This window comes from Schistocerca cancellata, chromosome 8 (assembly GCF_023864275.1).
Source record: "Schistocerca cancellata isolate TAMUIC-IGC-003103 chromosome 8, iqSchCanc2.1, whole genome shotgun sequence".
Lineage (NCBI taxonomy): Eukaryota > Metazoa > Arthropoda > Insecta > Orthoptera > Acrididae > Schistocerca > Schistocerca cancellata.
This window is the reverse complement of record NC_064633.1, coordinates 238,616,939-238,641,643: the sequence shown is the minus strand read 5'-3', so window position 1 is coordinate 238,641,643 and position 24,705 is coordinate 238,616,939.

Genomic DNA, 24,705 nt, shown 5'->3' with positions numbered 1-24,705 from the left:
ATTTTTCTTTTGTTTCCTTTACTGCTTGCTCAATATACTGAGTGAATAACATTGGAAATAGGCTGCAACCCTGCCTCACTCCCTTCCCAACCACTGCTCCCCTTTCATGCCCCTCGACTCTCATAACTGCCATCTGGTTTCTGTACAAACTGTAAATAGCTTTTCTCTCCCTTTATTTAAAGCCTACCACCTTCAGAATTTGAGAGAGAGTATTCCAGTCAACATTGTCAAGACCTTTCTCTAAGTCTACAAACGCCATAAATGGAGGTTTGCCTTTCCTTAACCTATCTTCTAAGACAATTCGTAGGGTCAGTATTGCCTCACGTGTTCCAAGATTTCCATTGAACCCAAATTGATCATCCCCAAGGTCGCCTTCTACCAGTTTTTTCTATTCGACTGTAAAGAATTCGTGTTAGTATTTTGCAGCCATGGCTTATTAAACTGATAGTTCGGTAATTTTCACATCTGTCAACACCTACTTTCTTTGGGGTTGGAATTATTATATTCTTCTTGAAGTCTGAGGGTATTTCGCCTGTCTCATACATCTTGCTCACCAGATGGTAGAATTTTTTATCATGGCTGGCTCTCCCAAGGCTATCAATAGTTCTGTGAAATGTTGTCTACTACCAGGGACCTGCTTCGACTTAGATCTCTCAGTGCTGTGACAAATTCTACACGCAGTATCACATCACCCATTTCATCTTCATCTACATCCTCCTCCATTTCTATAATATTGCCCTCAAGTACATCGCCCTTGTATAGACTCCTTCAACCTCTCTACTTTCTCTTCTTTGTTTAGAACTGGTTTCTCATCTGAGCTCTTGATATTCATACAAGTGGTTCTCTTTTCACCAAAGTTCTCTTTAATTTTCCTGTAGACAGTATCTATCTTACCCCTAGTGATATATGCCTCTACATCCTTACATCTGTCCTCTAGCCATCCCTGCTTAGCCACTCTGCGCTTCCTGTCGATCTCATTTTTGAAACATTTGTATTCCTTTTTGCCTGCTTCATTTACTGCATTTTTGTATTTTCGTCAATTAAATTCAATATCTACCAAGGATTTCTACTAGCCCTCACATGTTTACCTTTGTCCCTGTTCGTCTAAATCGTTCCCTTATGCTCTCTCTGCAACTCTCTACAACCTATGGTTCCTTCAGTTTGTCCAGGTACCATTTCCTTAATTTCCCACCTTTTTGCAGTTACTTCAGTTTTAATCTACAAATCGTTTACCAATAGATTTTGATCAAAATCCACATCCGCCCCTGTAAATGTCTTACAATTTAAAAGACCTCCCATGTATAAAACCTTCTTTCATGATTCTTAAACCAAATGTTAGCTATGAATAAATTATTCCCTGTGGAGAATTCTACCAGATGGCTTCGTCTTTCATTCCTTACACCCATTCTACATTCATCTGCTACTTTTCCTTCTCTTCCTTTTCCTACTATCGAATACCAGTCCCCCATGATTATTAAATTTTCGTCACCCTTCACTACCTGAATAATTTCTTTTATCTCATCGTACATCAGACACATGTAGCTCATCGTAAATAGGAGATGTTTTAAGGTTAGTAGGGTAAAGAATAAGAAAGCAAGTTTTTTTTAAAAATATCGTTAACTTTTTTATACATTTACGTAGAGAAAACAATCTTTATTTATTTTTGTTTGGTGTTGTTGTAATAAAATCAAACAGAATTTTTAAATTAGAAATTTAAATTTACATCCAAATTATCTCACTCTCTTACGATGCGTAATTTTCCAGATTCAAAGAAGGTATATTTTCGAGTTTTAATACATGTATAATTTTTCTCCAGTGAACTATCACTTTTGTGCTTTAGAAGTTAACTCTGTTCCTTCTTATGATATCTATGGCTGAGATCATTCAGGGATTCTTAATTTTACCTTTTATTTCATGCATTACACTATAGTTATAGCATTACAAGTCTGCCTGTTTGCGCGTTTGCAACTCATGTGCTCCACATTCGTGCAGGAATTCCTTAAAAACTTTTAAGTTTTCAATTTTTGCAAACTAATTATCATTAAATTTAGTTATTCTGTGGATTTTAAACTCTGCAAACAGTTGTTCTGTCGGCTGTGGACGTCGAGTCCACCTCATTTAGGTACAATGCAACCATTCTTTTTAAGCAGATTCAATTGAGACTGGATGTTTACAAAAAGATATTTTGTATATCCTGTAACGTAGTAAACGTATTTGGATTCATTGATTTCTGGAAGTTCTCTAATGCGTAATAATTTTCCATTGCTTTTTGCAGCAAATAATTATATTTTTCATTCTGAGGCGTAGACAGATTTTTGCGCATACCAAGATGGTCCATTTTAAATGTGCTTATACTTGCAGTCCGGTGTGTTTGATGCATTCAATTACACCTGTTCATCATAAATTCTGAAGGTTGTTTAAATTTATAAGGCTGTGTAGTGGTTGCTGGCTATTGTGAGTTGTCAGCTACTGGGGATGTTAGCTACTTGGCAGGTATCAGCTACTGGGGATGTAAGCTATTTATGCCCTACCTTGCGTAAAATCCTAGAACGACTCCTTTCTACGACGACCTGCATGTGTCTTTTGTTAGTGGCACTGCAAAATAGCCGCATGTGGGTAGATGACTAACCTTCAGAAGTAATTGGAACTATGCAATTGAAAGTATAGTAACACTCGTTTTGTACCTGTGTGAAAAGTAGTTGAAACTAGGCAATTGAAAGTATAGTAACCCTCAATTAGTACCAATGTGAAAAAATATATAATAAATTATATGTACTGAGTATCCTTTTCCTTCCCATTTCCTCTGTATTTTATTCTTCATGCACAATTAGTGATTAGTGAACTGAACTCTCTATCTTAACAGAATATGCTTGGATGAGTGTGTTATCAAGACACTTGAGATCTGTGGAGATAACTCCTACACTGGCCTCTCTCTCACATAACAAGTAGCAGTGCTCACATCCATAATATGTGTGTTAGTAAAGCCTATGATAACGTATCTATATATCTTTGAACGTGGCACCAAGAATTTCCATCCACATTTTTTCGCAATATTCAGGCGTGTGAGTGTGTGTGTGTGTGTGTGTGTGTGTGTGTGTGTGTGTGTGTGTGTGTGTGCGTGTGTGTTTGTAAGGGTAGATGAGTGGGGGCGTGAGTGCCTGGGTGGATGCAATACTAAGTTATAATTAGAATATTTAAATATTTATACTTTTTTTGGACATGAAACTAAAACCTGATTTCACTGAGAAGTGGATGTCAGCTACTGAGAGTATTTTTTTTTTTATTTAGTGTTGTGTGGACTCTCCTGAGGGATGATATTTAATGATGGGGCAGAAATGGGAAGATATGAAATTTGCTGTGATGCATAAATTATAAAAAGGCAGCAACAGAATACAAGATAGAGAGCAAATTATTGTTTTATTCTTTTTCATTTCAGAAACATTGATGCTATTCACAGTTATGAGTATATCGCTTTCTGTTCCTTGATAAAGTTCATCTTCTGTACAGGAGGCTGGACACAGTCGACACTGAAGCATAATGAACAGTCTGGTCTACTCGACAAACATTGATTAGTGTACTGATCAGTGTATTGCCAAATTAACCTGCAAACTCCCGATGTTAGCCTACTCAGGAACTTCGAAGTCATCCATTTCTCATCACAAACCGCAGGGAATATAAAAGATGCTCTTTTCCAGGATTGGGGAAGGTAGGTCGTTGCCCACCATTGTTGAAACCTAGCTTTTGCAGCAGAGGTTCTAAGTGAGACAGTGTTCTAACGAAATTTTTCCTTAACCTCTGTCTTTGCACGTGCGATTCGTCCCCATAGAGAGGGTGGATTCTCTCCTACTCCACTGCCTTTCGTTCCTCATTAGCAGCTATCTCTCTCTCAGTAGGAGGTTGTGCTATTCCTGTGATGTGGTAAAGTCATTCGACTGGAGTGTATTTCATGTAAACTGTTACGATTGTGTTGACATTTTTAAAGTGCTCGTCAAAGGTAGGTCGATGACTGGTCTTAGACATATTATTTGCCGTTTTATTCACGCGTATGTCAGTGTCTTACACCACCGTGATAACACCACAGGGGGACCATAACAAGAGAGTTGAGAAAGCATAAACACCTGTTGCTGCTTTGGAACGTGTTCAGATGTTAGATGTCACTGGTCCCACTCCGCACAAAAGACCAAACATTTCGGTCGCACTGTACTCCAAAAGGGTGCCATCACGTTTAATGTGGTTACTGACCCCTGATGTCCGTAGAAAAGAGCTGAATCGTCCGTATGTTGTCAGCAGTATCAATGATAATCGAGAACGTCATCCTGTTGCTCATTTCACTACGAACCGTCGGTTTAGACCGCGAAATGTGTGGGAATCAACGCACCAATGAAAGGGATGGTTTTTTTGACGCTCTTTATACCAGATCTTGAGGCCTTCTCGTGTCGAGTCGGATCGGTGTGTCTGAAACGTTTTAGCTGGACTTCGCGATTCTGGCCTCCATCGCAGAGACATTCAAGGACACGGTGAAATATGATTAAAGGGGGACGTATCAAGCTTCCTATCATGTGACACATCTACGGAGGCGTTGGGCAGAATTTTGGTTAAATTTGGTGCCAATGCTACATCATTAAGCCACCTAACCCCTCACAACTGCTTCTTAGATCTGGCCTTTACCTCGGATGTGTCGGTGCTGTCTGGCGCGTCGCCGAGCTCGAAGGTGACGTCGCTGATGATAATGATGTTTGCTTTATGGGGCGCTCAACTGCGCGGTCATCATCTCCCGTACAAAGTCACAATTTTTACACAGTCCATTTTTTTCTGGCAGACCAATCTAGTTACTGTCACAAATGATGATGATGATGATGAAATGATGAGGACAACACAAACACCCAGTCCCAGGGCAGACGTTGCAGAGTGCCACGTTATTACACCTTCACAGAGCAAGGTTGTAGGCACCTCTGAGCCATATTTCAAACTAGCAAGTCTCAATGGGCGACAACTTATACGTCTCAATGGGAGACAACTACGGTGTTTCGATGAAGTGATCCTTTAACTGTATTGCCCAGTGTAGTTACACAGAATCTTGAGCAGATGCAGCTTGCCTGTTTCTCTAGTAGTTCAGCCATATTAAATCTTCTGTCCGAGGCAGGTCTTCTCCCTTGTCTTTTGCTGCTCTTGTTATTTCGATTTCCTTTAGTGTCTTCCACTGTCTCAAATGGTTCAGGTGACCCTGAGCACTATGGGACTTAACATCTGAGGTCATCAGTCCCCTAGAACTACTTAAACCAAATTAACCTAAATACTTCACACACATCTATATCCGATGCAAGATTTGAACCTGCGACCGTAGCGATTGCGCGCTTCCAGACTTAAGCGTCTAGAACCGCTCGGCCACACTGGCCGGCTCCACTATCTCATGTACTATCCTTCCTTTATGCTGTGAATTAGGAAATAACGTGTGTAACGCTCAAAAATCCAAGAACTAGGAAGACAAATGCCAAAGCCGTATGATAAATACAAGAAAATTATATAGAGGATCTGTTGAGAGCCCATCGAACAGTATACAGTTATGGGAACAGCAAATATTTGGTAACATGGTAGTACGGAAATTAATTCGATTAAAACATCCCACGTGTCCAATTTTTATTGTTACTGTTGGCAGAAACGATGGATGAAGTGTTAAGCGAAGGCAAATTGCTACGTCATTTGTCTTAAATTCCACCTCCGATTCCAATATACTTTCTAATTGTCTTCACAGAACCACGTGTAGCTTTTCTCAGGTCGGCTTGGCGTTCTTTTACGAGGGCACCACTACTCTTATACCCAAGGCCTCAGTTCGGCGATTTCTTGTCCTTTCATTTTGCCTGAAGCGTTCTCCTTTCAACCATCTACACAGTCAAAAATCTGAAAGGGTAAGGTCCGGGAACCTAGGTGGCCAAGAAATGTGATCTTTTCTGCAGATCTATCTCCCGGAGAGTGTGAGGTTTAGATGATGTGTGACCTGACGACTAGAACGTGCAGGGGCTCCGTCATGCTGGAAGAACATGTTCATTCACGTAGCCAAAGAAATCTCTTCCAATAACACTCATTTTCAAATATGTCTAAGTAATCGGGCCCTGCAATACGATTCAGAGACACAACAGGCCTGGAGTTCCGTTGGACCATCGATGTTAGGTTCTCAACATATTGTATTAATGAGATTACTCGGCGTCTTGCAATTTGTTATAGACGAAGTTCCAGATATCTACCTTCATCTCCTTCTCGAATATGTTGGCACACGTATTATCCGCCACATTCTTGAATGCTGGACACCCATACGAGTAAAAATACGTGTGTGGCTTGTTGAAGGACTACCTTCTACCAACTAAATAATGTCTCCTACTTCATCCATACTACGTTAATTTGCATGCTCGGATGAAATATTACTGCTGGACGCTACACCACTGTCACGCAGTGAAGCGAAAACGAGAGTAAACACTCTTGAGCTTCATACTCTGCTGTTATGAAATCGTATGCCGTATTCCCTGCAAGTAGCAGCAGCGTTTCCATTAAGAAATCCGCGTACAAACACGCATCGGTATACTCAGCATCCGTTAACAAATATGGCATGCTTAGGCGATACTGTAGAATTGGCCAGCAAGCCACAATCGTAATGAATGCTGAAAATTTAACCCTGTAAACTCACACACAGCATCACATCTATTAGGTTGCTTTGCGTGTTGGTATTCTGCTGGCTATGGGTTTCTTTATCAATTGTAATTTTTTTTATTTGTAGTCCACTGATGCTATTTGAATTTACATGTTACGATTTTACTCCTATCATTTAGAGATAGTGAGTGGAGCTGTGGATGCTAGAAAATGGAGAGCCAGGTGGGGAAACGGAAAATTTACGACATATTCTTCTGAGTGCAGTAGAGGCGTGACAGCGGCAGAGGCAGCCAGAAACATTTGCTCTGAGTTTGGGGAAAATGTCATTGGACAGAGCACGGGAAGGAAATGGTTTTCTCGATTTAAGGGGGATCTTTTTGTCATTGTGACTCTCCACATTCAGGAAGATTTTCGGGGTTTGATGAAGATCGTTTACACTCATTAATCCACAATGATACACGTCAGTGTACACGAGAACTGGTAAATGTGCTGAACTGTGATTATTCCACCGTCGTGCGACATTTGCAAGCAATAGGAAAGATTCTAAAATCTAATGTGTGGGTACGGCTCGCTATAAGTCAAAATCACAAAAATCAGTGGGTGGTCATACGTACATCTCTGCTTGCTCATCATCAACAGGCTCGAGAACAGCATGGACCATTCCTAACCAGTATCTTTACTAGTGACGGGAAATGGTGTCTTTATAACAAGGAAAAGAACGTAATGTGTGAACCCAAACAAAGCAGAAACTGCCGTACAAAGATCTATGTGCATTCACAAAAGATAATATTATGCTTTCGGTAGCCCGCCCGGTTAGCTGTGCGGTCTAACGCACGGCTTTCCGGATGGGAAGAAGCGCCTGGTCCCCGGTACGAATCCGCCCGGCGGACTTGTGTCGAGGTCCGGTGAGCCGGCCAGTCTGTGGATGGTTTTTAGGCGGTTTTCCATCTGTCTCTGCGAATGCGGGCTGGTTCCCCTTATTCCGCCTCAGCTACACTATGTCGGCGATTGCTGCGTAAATAAGTTCTACACGTACGCGTACACTACCATTACTCTAACACGCAATCACAGGGGCTACACTCGTCTGGTGAGAGGCGTTCCCTGGGAGTATCCACCGGGGGCCGAACCACACAATGACCCTGGGTTCGGTGTGGGGCGCCGGAGGGGTGAAGTGGACTGCGGTAGTCGTCGTGGGGTTGTGGACCACTGCGGCTTCGTCGGGGACGGAGCCTCTCCGTCGTTTCTATGCCCCCGGTTAACATACAATACAATGCTTTCTGTGTAACAGCGACGGTGGGGTGTGTTGCGAATTGCTTCCCCGAGGTGTAACCATCACTGCTACCATTTATCGTCAGCAACTGAGAAGTCTTGCACTCTCCATCCAAGAGCGTTCAGGAAGACTGCTACTCTACTGTAACACCTGCCCATATTCTGCTAGGCTGACAAAAATACTAAACAGGAGTTGGATATGGGAAGTCATTCCGCACCCACGTTATTCACTTGATCCTGCGCTATTAAATTTTCACCTTTCCCGCTCCCTATCCAACAGCCTTAAAGAAACTTCCCTTCAGGATGAAAATGTGCTCCGAACGAGATCACGACGAGTTATTCGCCTCAAAACCACCAGGTTTCTACAGTCTGGGAATCGAAAAGTTACGCCAGCGTTGGTAGACTGTTATAAATAGTGAAGGAGAATGTGCTATTTTCTCTGTCATGTGTATCCACAGTCGCGGAATCGAAAAGTTCCCCCAGCGCTGGTATACTGTTACCAATAGTGAAGAAGAATATTGAAGTGTTGGCAGAAGAGCCAACACTGTGTTGTTAGAGTAGGCCGAAATGCACGCGTTTAATTACACGCTGACTGGCGTGAGGTCTGTAACAGGTCAGAGAAATAAGACTAGCAAAACAAGAGTAACTGGTAGAATACTTAACTTTAATCCACAATTGTAGAACATCTCTCTTGATGATACATAATTTGAATCTCAATATAAAATGCTATGGCGCCTTGCTAGGTCGTAGCAAATGACGTAGCTGAAGGCTATGCTAAGTATCGTCTCGGCAAATGAGAGCGTAGTTGTCAGTGATCCATCTCTGGCTAAGTCGGCTGTACAACTGGGGCGAGTGCGTCTCTCTAGACCTGCCGTGTGGCGGCGCTCTGTCTGCCATCACTGACAGTGGCGACACGCGGGTCCGACGTATACTAATGGACCGCGGCCGATTTAAAAGCTACCACCTAGCAAGTGTGTTGTCTGGCGGTGACACCACAAATATATTATTATTTAACAAAATCTCTGTTATGTGTATCTGTTGTGTTTGTCAAACATATGGAAAAACACAACGAACTTATGCACAAACCCAAGTGACTTTTATGGCTTATACGCTTACGATTACAGTACTGATAAGGAATCTGAATCGTCTGAAACCTTGTAATTCCACTCGTTCGCAGATTAAAACTACTTGAAATACTGTCACTGAAGCAACTACCCTCACAAAATCGAGCAGCAGAAGATGTCTCTCTCATATCCCGAGTACCAACGATCCCAATCGATTTAATAATTAATTTTCAGTAAATGCAGTTCCCAATCAAGGTTTCGTTTGCAAGAACAATAAACAACACTGAAAGTCAGGGAAAGAGGAGAAAAGCAGATGAACAGAATGAGGTACGACGGAGAAAATGGACACAGAGAGCAGGAAGAACGAATTACGTTCGACCAGACTGCGACAAAAGGAATGGCACAGGGGATAAAATTACTGCCAGGAGAAACATGTACCCAGCAAGAACGATTGATGGAGCCACTTAAATTACGCCACCAGTGCCAACGGGCCGCCACTGACGTTACATCGCATTGGCCACAAACAGATAAGCTGCGATGTAAATCTCTCGCTCTTTCTATCACTGAGACAAGGCAATTCAAAATAAAAATAGTTAAAATTGTAATTCTTTTTATTTTGTGACAAGTTTCACCATGTCCTTCCTTCTCTTAAATAAGTGTAGTTTCAGTGAAGGGTGTCAGAATCTATGTTGAAGTTATTCATTTCACTATTACCCGTAGTGATTACTGAAAATGGAAACAGGTAATGGATACTGGTGGGAGGAGATGGAAAGAGTGACAGGAGGAGAAGGAAGAGATGGAGAGAGAGGGGGGAGGAGTGCTTCAACAGAGAGACGGGGCAGACACGGATTAGGATGTATAGCGTGTTTCAAAAGTACGGGAACACGTTAAAAAATAATTGTAATGGAATGAGTAGCACTACAAACTAACAATATACTTAATGTGAAAGAGTGAATTTGTAAGTTTTTTGGTCATTGCGGATGTGTCGTGTACTTTCATTATAGTCGCTAGATGGTATCATAATCAAGATACTGCTTTCTGGAACTGAGGAGGCTTTTTGCATCCTAGATTCTGACAAAACAAAGACTGGAACGGATGATCAACGAAACAAAAAGACTGTTAAAATTGTAATTCTTTTTATTTTGTGACAATTTTCAACACGTCCTTCTTTTTCTTAAATAAATGTAGTTTCAGTGAAGGAAAACAGCAACAAACAGAAAGACAATCCACAGTTGGCTTGCCAAGTTCGTTAAAAGTGGGTGTTTGTGTGACAAGAAGAAAAGTGGTCGACCAGGTGTGAATGCTAATGGCACTGAACGAGTGACAAGAACTTTCACAGCGAGTCCGGCAGAATCTCTACTCTGAGCTACACGCAAGTTTGAAATGTCGGCAACGACTCTGTGGCGTGTTTTGCATAAAAAAATTAAACATGACACGGTACAGACTACAGTTAGCCCAAAAGTTAAATCCTAAGACAAACACCAGAGATTTGAAATTTTCACTCTACAGCGGAGTGTGCGCTGATGTGAAACTTCCTGGCATATTAAAACTGTGTGCCGGACCGAGACTCGAACTCGGGACCTTTGCCTTTCGCGCGCAAGTGCTCTATCGACTGAGCTACCCAAGCACGACTCACGCCCCGTCCTCACAGCTTTAATTCCGCCAGTACCTCGTCTCCTACCTTCCAAACTTCACAGAAGCTCTCCTGCGAACCTTGCAGAACTAGCACTCCTGGAAGAAAGGAGAGCTTCTGTGAAGTTTGGAAGCTATGAGCTTTGAGGACGGGGCGTGAATCGTGCTTGGGTAGCTCAGTCGGTAGAGCACTTGCCCGCGAAAGACAAAGGTCCCGAGTTCGAGTCTCGGTCCGGCACACAGTTTTCATATGCCAGGAAGTTTCACCAGAGATTTGAGTTTTGCTGTGCATTACAGGTCGACGATGATGGTTTTATGAATTCGACAATTTTTTCGGACGAGGTAGCATTTCATACGAATGGGAAAGTAAAGAGGCACAGTTGTAGGATTTTGGGAACGCAAAACCCGCATAACATTGTTGAACAAGAGGGATATTCTCCGAAGATCGATGATTTTTGTGCCATGCCCCACAAGAAATTTGACGGGCTTTTCTTCTTTAAAGAACAAACTGTTAGTGTAGATGCTGCACAGCTGGTTAAGGCTATCGTTGCAAACAGTATCAGAGAACTTTGTTCTTCAGTAAGATGGTGCCCTCGCACATTTTTACCTTGATGTTAGAGTGTATCTGAACACACCAATCGTTGGATTGGTGGTGGTGGAGCAACAGACCAATGTGTACAGCAATGGCCTCATGGGTCCCAAGATATTACCCTTGTGATGTCATTTTATGGGGTTATGTAAAGGACGTTTCTTATGTCCCTCCTCTTCTGGATGATGTTGTGGAATTGAAAAGGAGAACTGAACATACAAATGCCACTGTCTCAGTAGATATGTTGGCTCGTGTGTGACAAGAGTTCGATTACTGCGTCGGTGTTTGTAATATCACACATGGTTCCTACATGGAGTGTAGGTGCAATCAACGTTGCTGAAAAAATTCGTAAGTTTATTCTTTCAAATTATCTGTATCATTAATTTCTAAGCTATTTATTTTGCTAGAATAAAGCAGCTGAAGTGTTCCCACAAATATTTAGCTATTACGAAGCATTTTCGGGTTAGCTAGTCGATAAATTAGATCATAGCAGCTGTGGTACCATCATGCGAAACAAAAGCTATTGCCAGTAACCAGCTGTATCTGTGTAATCGGTGAAAACTGTGTACATGTAACAGAGAATCTTTCATTCGAAGTAGTCTGTACTACCACCTCCTGAAATACTTACCATTCCCCCCTGAAACAGCCCATGCACCGAGCAAAATGGTACCGCGATTAAGGCACTGGCCTCACAATTTTAAAAAGGAAGGAAGGAAGGCTAGAGTTTGCCATCACATTCTGCAGGGTCGTGGTACAATTCCCTACCCGGCCAGACTGATCTAAATTTTCCGTTTTTACCCTACACTGAGGCGACAAAAGTTATGGGATTCTTCCTAATATTGTGTCGGACCTCCTTTTGCTCGGCACAGCGCAGGAACTCGACGTGGTATGGACTCAACAAGTCGTTCGAAGTCTCCTGTAGAAATATTGAGTCATCTCGAGTCTATAGCAGTCTGTAATTGCTAAAGTGTTTCCAGTGCAGAATGTTGCGCACTAACCGACCCCTCGATTATGTCTGATAAATATTCAATGCCATTCATATCGGGCGATCTGAATGGGCAGATCATTCGCTCAAATTGTCCAGAATGTTCTTCAAACCGGTCGGGAACAGTTGTGGCCTGATATCGTAGGTTGGAAACATGAAATCCGTGAATAGCTGCAAATGGTTTCCAAGAAGCTGAACATAACTATTTACCGTCAATGATCGGTGCAGTAGGGGCACAGGACCTGTCCATTCCACGTACACATGGCGCCCACCGTTGTGGAGCCACGTCAGCTTGCACATGGTCTTGTAGACGACTCGGGTATCTGGCGTCGTGGGATCTGCGCCACATCAAACCCCACCATCTAGCGTTACCAACTGAAACCGGGACGGCGCCGTTGGCGACACCTACAATACGTAGACATGAGGAAAGTCTCCAACCGATTTCTCTTACACAAACAGCAGTTGACTGGCGTTGCCTGGTGAAACGTTGTTGTGATGCCTCGTGTAAGGAGGAGAAATTCGTACCATCACGCTTCCGACTTTGATAAAGGTCTATCGCGATTGCGGTTTATCGTATCGCGACATTGCTTCTCGCGTTGGTCGAGATGCAATTACTGTTAGCAGAATATGGAATCGCTGGGTTCAGGAGTGTAATACGAAACGCCGTGCTGGATCCCAACGGCCTCGTATCACTAGCACTCCATATGACAGGCATCCTATCCGCATGGCTGTAACGGATCGTGCAGCCACGTCTCGATCCCTGAGTAAACAGATGGGGACGTTTGCAAGACAACAACCATCTGCACGAACAGTTCGACGACGTTTGCAGCACCATGGACTATCAGCTCGGAGACCGTGGCTGCGGCTACCCTTGACGCTACATCAGAGACAGGAGCGCCTGCGATTGTGTACTCAACGACTAACCTGGGTGCACGAATGGCAAAACGTCATTTTTTCGGATGAATCCAGGTTCTGTTTACAGCATCATGATGGCCGCATCCCTGTTTGGCGACGTCTCGGTGAACGCACGTTCGAAGCGTGTATTCGTCATCGCCATACTGGCGAATCACCCGGCGTGATGGTATGGGGCGATATTGTTTACACGTCTCGGTCACCTCTTGTTCGCATTGACGGCACTTTGAACAGTCGACGTTACATTTCAGATTTGTTACGACCCGTGGATCTGCCATTCATTCGATCCCTGCGAAACCCTACATTTCAGCAGGATAATGCACGACCGCATGTTGCAGGTCCTGTACGGGCCTTGCTAGGTACAGAAAATGTTCGACTGCTGACCTGGCCAACACGTTCTCCAGATCTCTCACTAACTGGAAACGTCTGGTCAATGGTGCCCGAGCAACTGGCTCGTCACAATACGACAGTCACTACTGTTGATGAACTGTGGCATCGTGTTGAAGCTTCATGGGCGTCTGTACCTGTACACGCCATCCAAGCTCTATTTGACTCAATGCCCAGGCGTATCATGGCCGGTATTACGGCCAGAGGTGATTGTTCTGGATACTGATTTCTCAGGATCTATGCACCCAAATTGCGTGAAAATGTAATCACATGCCAGTTCTAGTATAATATATTTGTCCAACGAATACCCCTGTATCATCTGCATTTCTTCTTGGGGTAGCAATTTAATGGCCACTAGTGTAATATGGTCACGAACCCAGGAGAGGCATATCAGACGGTTCTGTGCTGTTACATGAGGCACTCGCGCCAGTAGTCTGCTGACATAGCCCATTAACGCTAAATTTCGCCACACTTTCCTTACGGATAAGTTCGTCGTATGTCCCACTTCGATTTCTGCTGTTATTACACACTGTTACTTTTCCGTTAGCACTGACAACTCTACCCAAATGTCGCTGCTCTCGGTCGTTAAGTGAACGCTGTCGGCCAGTGCACAGTCCGTGGTAGGAGGTAATCTTATATTCTCGGCACACTCTTGACACTGTTAACTTTGGAATATTGGATTCCCTGCCGATTTCAGAAACTGAATGTGCCAGTGTCTAGCTCCAAGTAACATTCGGCGTTCAGTGCCTTTTAATTCTTGTCATGTCATCATAATCATGTCGGAAACCATTCACACGAATCACTTTGGCACAAATGACAGCTCCACCGATGCACTACCCTTTTACACCCTGTGCGCGTGTTACCATAGCCATCTGTATACGTGCATATCGCTATTCTGTGACTTTTGTCACCTTAGTCTCAATCATTAAGTCTTTTACGAGAAATGTAGGGACGCTTCTGTGAAAAAAGACACTACCGATGCTCTTCCCTATACGTACCACACTCCGACCTTGCTCCCCCTTCCTAGTGAACGAATCGTTGCTTGTTGCCTTCTCTCGAAGTGAGTGGATAATGCGCCGAGTATACCACGAAACCTTACTTTCACATTTTTATGATCTGAATTGCGAGTTAACTTCAGAATGGATGAACTTCGAATTCTCTTGATTTCTCCAGAAAAAAATAATTAACCAGTATTTCCTACAACATCTTCTCGGATGGATTCTGCGATTTTGTAGTCTTTGTTTCATTTGCCTCTCGTTGATTCGACATTTTTTTCCGTTACTGGATCCTATCTCTGACGACACATCGCATGTCATCCGTGCAACCACTACTCTGTTTGTGGAAACCTCCTTCATACCAAACTGAAGCGGCCTGATATTCGTGTGCAGAGGCAACAGTTGGACAGGAAGAAATAATAAAACCTGGCACATCCCATATCTCACTAGCTAGTCCTCAGGGCGTTTGGTCTTTCACAAACAGATATTTTGAGTTACCTCTTTTCTTATGTGAGTCCTTAACGAATATTTAAACTTCCTAACCACAGCACTGAGTAGGAGCGCACAGAATTTCTAACTTTGATTTCTATAGCAACATCTACCGCCTGGTGTTACACAATAGCTAAGTATAATACAGTGGTATAAAGAGAACAACAAGTTTCAGCAAGCAATGGTCGTAGGTGGAAGTTTAACAGTGTTGTTGTGGTCTTCAGACGGAATAGTGCTTTGATACGTTCTTTACTCTAGTCTATATTGTATTAATCACTGGATCATTCCCATATATACATCATAGACAACTATTTCTGTAGCTGGCGTAGGTTTCTGCAACCACATTGGAGTCCTAAAATAAATATCTCAGCTGTAAACAATGGTAAGTAAGCGACACTCGTTGGAAAACTGAGTTATTGGATGTAATACACAATAACTGATGTGATTTAGTCCTAATAAGCAAAAGCTTCTGAATCATCCGAGGGATAACAGTCCTCTCTCGAAATTCATGTTCTAGCTTTTGGCTGCTTTGGCAGGACGTGTGCATGTGAATAGTTGAAGGTGCCACGAATATCGTTGCCTGTAGTGGTAACGTGTTGGGTCGTTGTGCCAAGAAATTTCTTTCCAGAAATAGGCTGTACGAATCGGAGTGCATACGTATGACTCCGACTAAGATCCTGCATATGTTCCTCAACGTAAATACACATCAAAAGATCTTACTAAGTAGGCAAATGCGAAAATTTCGTTAAGCAAGTAAACAATGCTAAGACCATAGTTTACGTGCAGTTAACGTTTTCAATGCTTTGCTGTAAGATGCTTGCATTAGTTTCTTTTAAGGCATTACCTATTATTGTATCCATACCTCAAATACCATACAAACAAAAGTCAATTATGTATTTACCTACCTCATTATACACACGTAAAAAACAAGTTTTGCATCACCCCGGTCACCAGAACTCCTGAAGCTAGACGTTGACTGTGGCTATTGTACCAAAGACACAGTCCTTTTGACTGTTCAGAGATGTCACTAAAACAGCCCAAAGATGTAATCAACCTTGCATGAGCCGTGCCTATTAGACAGAGGGGATCCGACAGCCGATCAGTTCCAGTCATTCCACCAGGAAGGAGCTACTCGTGTTGTCTGTAGTTCATCCTTGCCTAGACGATCAATACCGCAGTTCAATCGCGTCAGCATTGTTACTTTGTGCCAGGAAGGACTCTCAACAATTGACGTGTCCAGGAGTCTCGGAGTGAACCAAAGCGATGTTGTTCGGACATGGAGGAGATACAGAGAGACAGGAACTGTCGATGACATGCCTCTCTCAGGCCGCCCAAGGGCTACTACTGCAGTGGATGACCGCTGCCTACGGATTATGGTTCGGAGGAACCCTGACAGCAACGTCACCTTGTTGAATAATGCTTTTCGTGCAGCCATAAGACGTCTGTTAAGACTCAGACTGTGGACAATAGGCTGCATGATGTGCAGCTTCACTCCCGACGTCTATGGCAAGGTCCATCTTTGCAACCACAACACCATGCAGCGCGGTAAGATGGGCCCAACGACAAGCCGAATGGACCGCTCAGGATTGGCATCACGTTCTCTTCAGCGATGAATGTCGCACCTGCCTTTTTACAATCTTTGGAGCGTGTCTACACACAGTCCAGCGACAGCAGCAAGGTGGAGATTTCCTGCTGTTTGGGGGTGGCATTAAGTGGGGTCGACGTACGCCGCTGGTGGTCATGGAAGGCGACGTAACGGCTGTACGATACGTGAATGTCATCCTCCGACCGATAGTGCAATCATATCAGCAGCATATTGGCGAAGCATTCGTCTTCATGGACGACAATTCGCGCCCCCATCGTGCACATCTTATGAATGACTCGACTACAGTGGCCAGCATGTTCTCCAGACATGATAGATTGGGATAGATTGAAAAGGACTTTTTATTGATGACGTGACCCACCGACCACTCTGAGCGATCTGCGCCTAATCGCCATTGAGGAGTGGGAAAATCTGGACCAATAGTGCCTTGATGAAGCTGTCGATAGTATGCCACAACGAATACAGTCCAGCATGAATGTAAAAGAAAGTGCTACTGGGTATTAGAGGTACCGGTGTGTACAACAATCTGGACCACCACCTCTGAAGATCTCACTGTATGGCAGTACAACATGCAGTGGTTTTCATGAGCAATAAAAAGGGCGGAAATGATGTTTATGTTGATCTCTATACCAATTTTCTGTACAGGTTCTAGAACTCTCGGAACCGAGATGACGGAAAACTTTTTTCGATGTGTGTATTATTACTGCCATTATACAGGTTGTTGGGAGTGTATGTGCAGATACTGTGACCATTCGTACCTTAATATGTACCCAGGCCACTGTGTTTGTTGTTTTTTCTTTGTGTGTAACAATCTTCTCGCAAACACGTCCCGTAATTTACTAGCTGATGCATTCTGCACAGTCTTAACTGCACCACTAACTAAATTACGCCTGACCATTCCACGTCCACGCACCTCTACTTCAACACTTGACTTGCTGCCCAGGGGAAAATAAACATGAATGGCTTGCTCTTACCACATGTATTTGGAGATACTAACCAACCAAAAAAGTTACTACACGTTAATAGCTGTAATTATTACTCTGCAAATGCAGTAAATACTGATGTGCTGTTGTTCAGTACACTGTCCTCAGTTACGAATAAAAAGATCTACATTTACACCCTTAACAACATTGTATACCCTGTGAGGCCAGTGTTGTGCATGTATTTCTATTTGATGTATGCATGAGAGTGTTCACTTGTAAGTACTAGGGACTATCAGTGGATGTATTTCATTGTTACGCATGAAATTATTCTGATATATTGCTCTGAAATGCATAGGTTCAGAGGAACGTGACAGAAATGATCCTTCAGAAAAAGCACCAGGTGCTGACATTCTGCAAACAATTACAGTTAATGCAAATGATCAGCGGAGCCACAGAGAGGTCGGAAGAGGATGAAACATGGTGGTATCCAGGTAATAATGAGGGGAAAGATAAATAAAGAAATGGAATACAGAACAAACATGTGCATGGAGGTGTTGTTGTCTGAAAAGGTGTAGGTCCTCAAGTGAATGCTCTAAAATGTGTTTCCAACTTATAAGTGACGAAGACAAACAATAAATACGACAGAATTTCAGACAGCCGAATTGCTACGATATGCAAATATGCGTAGCTACAACGTTCTTTACGATTAATGATATCCATGAAAGGAGTTATTAAATTTTTATTTTGGAGAGGATTCGGAGAAATGTTTCCATAACTCATCTAACAAGTAAACAGTGGCAGTTAATTGGTAACTGATGTTAATTACACTCAATTTGCAAGCAAACTATGTTAAGTACACACTGACAAAATTTTAAGCACAGAATTGAGGGCTCAATTCATCATTTTAAAAACAAGTTGTTACGGCAGTTATATATGAAAACATGACGTATCTGGATAAAAACCTAATTTATGAAAATTTATTGGAAACTTATTGCGGAATAAAACAGTAAATAACAGTAAATAAACAGTAAATAAATAATAATAAAAGTAAATAAACAGTAAATAAAACAGTAAATCCTTCTCATTCTTGAACGTCAATGACTACTTCCATAATTCGTCAAATTCATCTGCGTTTTAAATTTATTATGTAAAAGCTGCAAGTTGCAGCTTCCGCCATTTATCATCAATCCTCTGCACTTCATTGCAGGATTACTATTCTTGGCAACTGCAGTAAAAAAAAAAAAAAATAATAAAATAAAAAAGAGTAAGATTCCTAGCTCACCGCATATTACCGTTTCAGGCGGGTGAAGAGATATTAGTGGAGACAACGTCTCTTCAAAGTCATAACGTTCCTTTATTACTCCACAAAATGTTTGCATAAAAATTTCATTCAGGGTCACTTTCTAGTTGCCAGCTTCTGTGGAACAGCCAACATGGCATTGCTGTCCCAACAGATATTACAAAAAGTTGACGTATGTATATGTGACTGTTCCACATCTCCTCCTAAAGCAATGGATCGATTTCCACCAAACTTTGTAAACATATCTCTTATTGTCAAGTAACAATCGCTGTGGGGTTAAGAATCACCTACCCATCACAATTCAGAAGATATTACATCATAATGAGATGCATGAAAACATTAATAAATTTATCACTTCTGTGCTACTAATTTTTGGCTATAAATCTAGCAGACAGTATTCACATAAGCCGTTGAATGTAATTATACAAATGTGTGTCTGTAGGATCCATAATTCAAGATACATAAGACGTCAAATGTTCAAATGTGTGTGAATTTCTAAGGGACCAAACTGCTGAGGACATCGGTCCCTAGACTTACGCACTACTTAAGCTAATTTAAACCATTTTATGCTAAGAAAAACATACAAACCCATGCCCGAGGGAGGACTCGAACCTCCGGCGGGAGGGGCCGCGCAATCCGTGACATGGCGCCTCAAACTGCACGGCCACTCCACGCTGCTTATGACGTCACAAACACTGAGATTCATTAAATAATTCCGCATCATGCATGAAGTTGTAATACATTTATTTTTTTAATGCTAAGACACTCCGCAAGTCGAACCAGCTCAAGGAAATCCCTGACGTATGGCAGAGCTTGAGACAGCTTTCAACAGCGAAGCGCAAACGCAGACGAAACCAATAGCCATCTATAAAACTCTGAAGAGGCGCTGCCATAGGGGTTTACAAAATCGCATTGTAGACACACGATGCAGTTGCACCCAGCTACCTGGACATGTAACGAGAAATATTGCTTATAATCGAGTTCTGAGTAATATGAACGATACAGAGATTTTGTATTTTGCATACTATGTTTCTTAATTTCGATACTGTACTTTTACACTCGTACATGATGCATATTTCTTTATGAGACTGTTTAATAATTTCAAAGGTGTGTTCACAAGTACACGAAAATGAAATTTTTTCGATAATACACTACAAACAGAGTTCATTTTTTCGTTTTCATTTCTAACAGAAAACTGGCATAATGAATACCCGGACACTGCTGGGTTTGTCAGCTAGTATGTAAATATTTTTCGTTTCTGCATTGATCAAATTCAGACAAAGCAGTTTTCTTTACGTGTGAACTATCTACATTGCGTTACAATAGGTCCATTATATGAATCTGGCAGTTTAGCAAGCAGTTCATTGAACATAGTTTTACTGCTGTGAAAATATTAACTGATAGCACCGCACTTCGATAATTGCCACATTAAAAAGAAGTAAAACAGTTTTAGGAAGGGAATGTGGAAGAACAATGGCTTTTCTCAATAGCTCTGCCTTTCCTCTGCACGCTGATAAGCGAAATATAATGTTAAAACATCCATTTGTTCGACAATTCTTGTTACAATAGTTTATCAGGATAATCAAAGTGGCTGAAACGAATGACCGGTTTTGTGAACAGACAACTCAAGTAACGACTTAAATTTTTGCCTGTGCCTGACTTTTCGCACGAGTGCTAAAGCAGCGTAAATGTTGCTCGCCAGACCTTGAGACCATCGCGGAAGACATTTGCAATATTTAATTTCGCACAAATGAAATGAATCACATCTCCAGTAATTCGCAACATTTAATTGAATCGAACTTTTAAAATATGTTGCGTCCATCAGTTGCAAATATAATAATGCTTTCGTGATCATTTTATAGTTTCAAGAAACTTGATGTGTAAAAGTTGGAACCAAAACACAGTTCTCTTTTTTTTATTTTTTTTATAAAACTTTCTCAAATGTATGTTGTATGTATGTAATTTTTCTATAAAGCAGTTGTAAAATTAAGTATGAAATTAAATTTACGCTGTTTTCTAAATCTGTAAAGTGTGAGTAACTATTCATACAACGTTCACGCATAGCCGAGCATGTTAAAGTGGCGCTTCCAAGACGGGGAGATGGCGATGGTCACGGACCGAATTCACCTGGCGAAACAACAACGAGGACCTGTGTGCCAGGCAGCCTGGATGAGGTCTTTAGGCGGTTTCCCACATTCCACTAGGTGAATACCGGGCTGGTACCCAAGTTACACGACTCGCAAACATTTAGAAAATTTTCGCTAACTTTCACTTGGATAACACTACACGCAGACAGTTGGCGTACACATATTCCGTCCCAGGGAGGACGAGGGTGGCGACAGGAAATGCCCGACCACCGCTCGAAGTAACCATGTCAGATCCGGAATTCACCTCACCGACTCTGCGTTTATGAGGAGAAAGGCGAAATAAAAAGAGGAAGAAGAAGAAAGGTATTAAATCATATAGATACTCCGACTTTTTGGGGTACACATAAGAGACAAAATGGTTTCAGAAACTAAACGAAAGGGCTGCGCAGGACATGCTCCGAAGCTCTTTCGTTGTTTATTTAAGAAAAAATAGTCTTGACAGACGTAGCACTCGCGACTGGTGCATAGCGCCCTTGTGTAATTGGGTATTAGACAGGATTCGCTTTGCTAGTTGTCTCCATTGGCATAGAGAGACATGTGCCGTCAAATAGCAGTTCCAGGGAGAATTACCGTATGCCGTGTGCGCCTTGCCAGAAAGATGTCCACGACAGCCCGGTGGATTATTGCGCATGTTCATCGTTTGATACCACCGCTATCAAGACGCCGACAATTTGTAACGAACATCGTTTCTACATCTACATGACTACCCTGCAATTCACAATTAAGTCTACGGAACAGGGTTCGTCGAACCACCTGCAAGAATTTTCCCTATCGCTGCACTTTCGAACAGCACGAGGGAAAAGCGAACACTTAATCTTTCCGTGGGAGATCTAGTTTTTTTATTGTGTTAAGACGATCATTTCTCATGATGTAGATGAGCTAAAACAAAATATTCTTGCATTAGACTTTGTAGCATGTAAAACTCAGTCCCAGTATGTATGTTGGTTAAGTACTACTAATACAATTTTGTTATTAAAGTTGTTATTTTGTAGGTGTCTTCCATTATCTTTATGTAATATAGGTGTCTTCCCTTATCTTCACGTAATATTACCTGGGATAAGTTCTTGTACTTATTCCTAATTACAAGCGATTAGCGCGACTGCGTTCATGAAATAACACTTATATGCTGATGACCCAAAAAAGTATGAGCTCTGTTCATCCCGATACTGAATGCCACCTGGTGGTACATATACTATCTGATCAAGCGTATATGGGCACTTGTTAGTGAAGATTAATACTGGTTGAGTCCGCCCTTCGCCTTTGGGACGGTTTGAACCCTACTGGAGATAATTCAATGAAGTGTCTGACTGTTTGTGGAGGAATGGCATCCTACCCTTCCTCAAGAGCCAAAGACGCTGGGGTCTGGAGCGAAGTCGACTTTCTAATTCGCCCGAAAGGCCATCCTGATTTAGGTTTCGCATGATTTCCATAAATCGCTTCAGGCAAATGCCGGGATTGTTCCTTTGAAAGGACGCAATCGACTTCTTTATCAATCTTCTCTAATCCGACGGCACCGATGACGTCGGTGTTTGATCCCATCCACCAAATCAAGCAACCAATCACAAAGTGATCACATACCTCCACATTTGCCGTTTTCTGAACCACAATACTAGAAGCATAGTGTAAATACGAAAAACAGCCCCATACCGTAACATCTCCTCTATACTTTACTGTTGACGCTTCATTTAATGTAAACTGATTTACTCCTGGCGTCTGTCAAACGCAAACGCTTTCGTCGGATTTCCACGTTGTATACGGTGATTTATCACACCAAATCATTTGTTTCGAGTCACCCACAGTGCAGAGCCACCGCTCTTCAAACCACCTCAAGCGTCAATTGCTTACAGATCCACTATGTGATCAAAATTATCCGGACACCTGGCTGAAAATGACTTACAAGTTCGTGGCGCCCTCCATCGGTAATGCTGGAATTCAATATGGTGTTAGCCCACCCTTAGCCTTGATGACAGCTTCCACTCTCACAGGCATACGTTCAGTCAGGTGCTGGAAAGTTTCTTGGGGAATGGCAGCCCATTCCTCACGGAGTACTGCGCTGAGGAGAAGTGGTGTCGGTCGGCGGGTCCTGGCACCAGGTCGGCGTTCCAAATCATCCCCAATGGGTTCTACAGGATTCAGGTCAGGACTCTGTGCAGGCCAGTCCATTACAGGGAGGTTATTGTCGTGAAACCACTCCGCCACATGTCGTCCGTTGTAAACGGGTGCTCGATCGTGCTGAAAAATGCAATCGAAATTTCCGAATTGCTCTTCAACAGTGGGAAGCAAGAAGGTGCTTAAAACATCAATGTAGGCCTGTGCTGTGATAGTGCCACACAAAACAACAAGGGATGCAAGCCCCCTCCATGAAAAATATTACCATACCATAATTTTAATATTGGCATTTTACTGTTGGCATTACACACGCTGGCGGATGACTTTCACAGTGCATTCGCCATACCCACAGCCTGCCATCGGATCGCCGCCACAGTGTGTACCGTGATTCGCCACTCCACACGACGTTTTACCACTGTTCACTCGTCCAATGTTTACGCTCCTTACACCAAGAGAGGCGTCATTTGGTATTTACCGGCGTTATGTGTGGCCTATGAGCAGCCACTCGAGCATGAAATCCAAGTTTTCTCACCTCCCACCTAACTGTCATGGTACTTGCAGTAGATCCTGACGCAGTTTGGAATTCCTGTGTGATGGTCTGGCTAGATGTCTGCCTATTAAACATTATGACCCTCTTCAACAGTCGGCGGTCAACAGACGAGGTGAACATGTAGGCTTTTGTGCTGTACGTGTCCCTTCATGTTTCCACTTCACTATCACATGGGAAACAGTGGATCTAGGAATGTTTAGGAGTGTGGAAATCTCGGGTACAGACGTATGACACAAGTGACACACAATCGCCTGACCACGTTCGAAGTCCGTAAGTTCCACGGAGCGCCCCATTCCGCTCTCTCAGGATGTCTAATGGCTACTGAGGTCGCTGATATGGAGTACCTGGCAGTAGGTGGCAGCACAATGCACCTAATATGAAAAATGTATGTTTTTGGGGGTGTCCGGATACTTTTGATTACATAGTGTAGGTATTACTTACGAGGAGCTGCTCGACCGTTGTGCTTCATTCTTTGTAGCTCCCTACCCACAGTTACTGTGATAGCGGGACTCCTGGTAGCAGTTTGGAACCCAGGAGTGATGCCTTCCCCTAATTTTATGTCGTTTTTATATCCACTCTCCGCAATGTTCCACGGTTCCTGTCCGTTGGCACAAGTTGTCTGCCTGTTCTTGGTTTAGCTGTGGTTGTTCCTCCTTCTTTACTCTTCACAATGATATCACCAACAGTCTACTTGGGCAGACTCTGAAAATGTAATGACCCTAATGGATTAGCTACTCCGGTAAATCTAATGATTTTCCCGTTCGAAGTAACTGAGCTCTTCGACTCATTCTGCTGTTACTGCGTTTCGCCTGGCAACGCAATGCCTCATTTTATACTGACGGGTTTGCGTCTTTTGACATCTAGTAGGCAATTACGCATTACGTAATGGTGTCCGGAAACTTTTGATTGGGTAGTGTATAGTGTAGCAGCGGGGCGTAAAAATGGGAAGCTGATCCGACCTCTGTTGCGAGCATCTTGCGAACTGCAAAGCTGGTCTGTTGTTCGCAGTCCGCAGCTCGTGATCGTGCGGTAGCGTTCTCGCTTCCCACGCCCGGGTTCCCGGGTTCGATTCCCGGCGGGGTCAGGGATTTTCTCTGCCTCGTGATGAC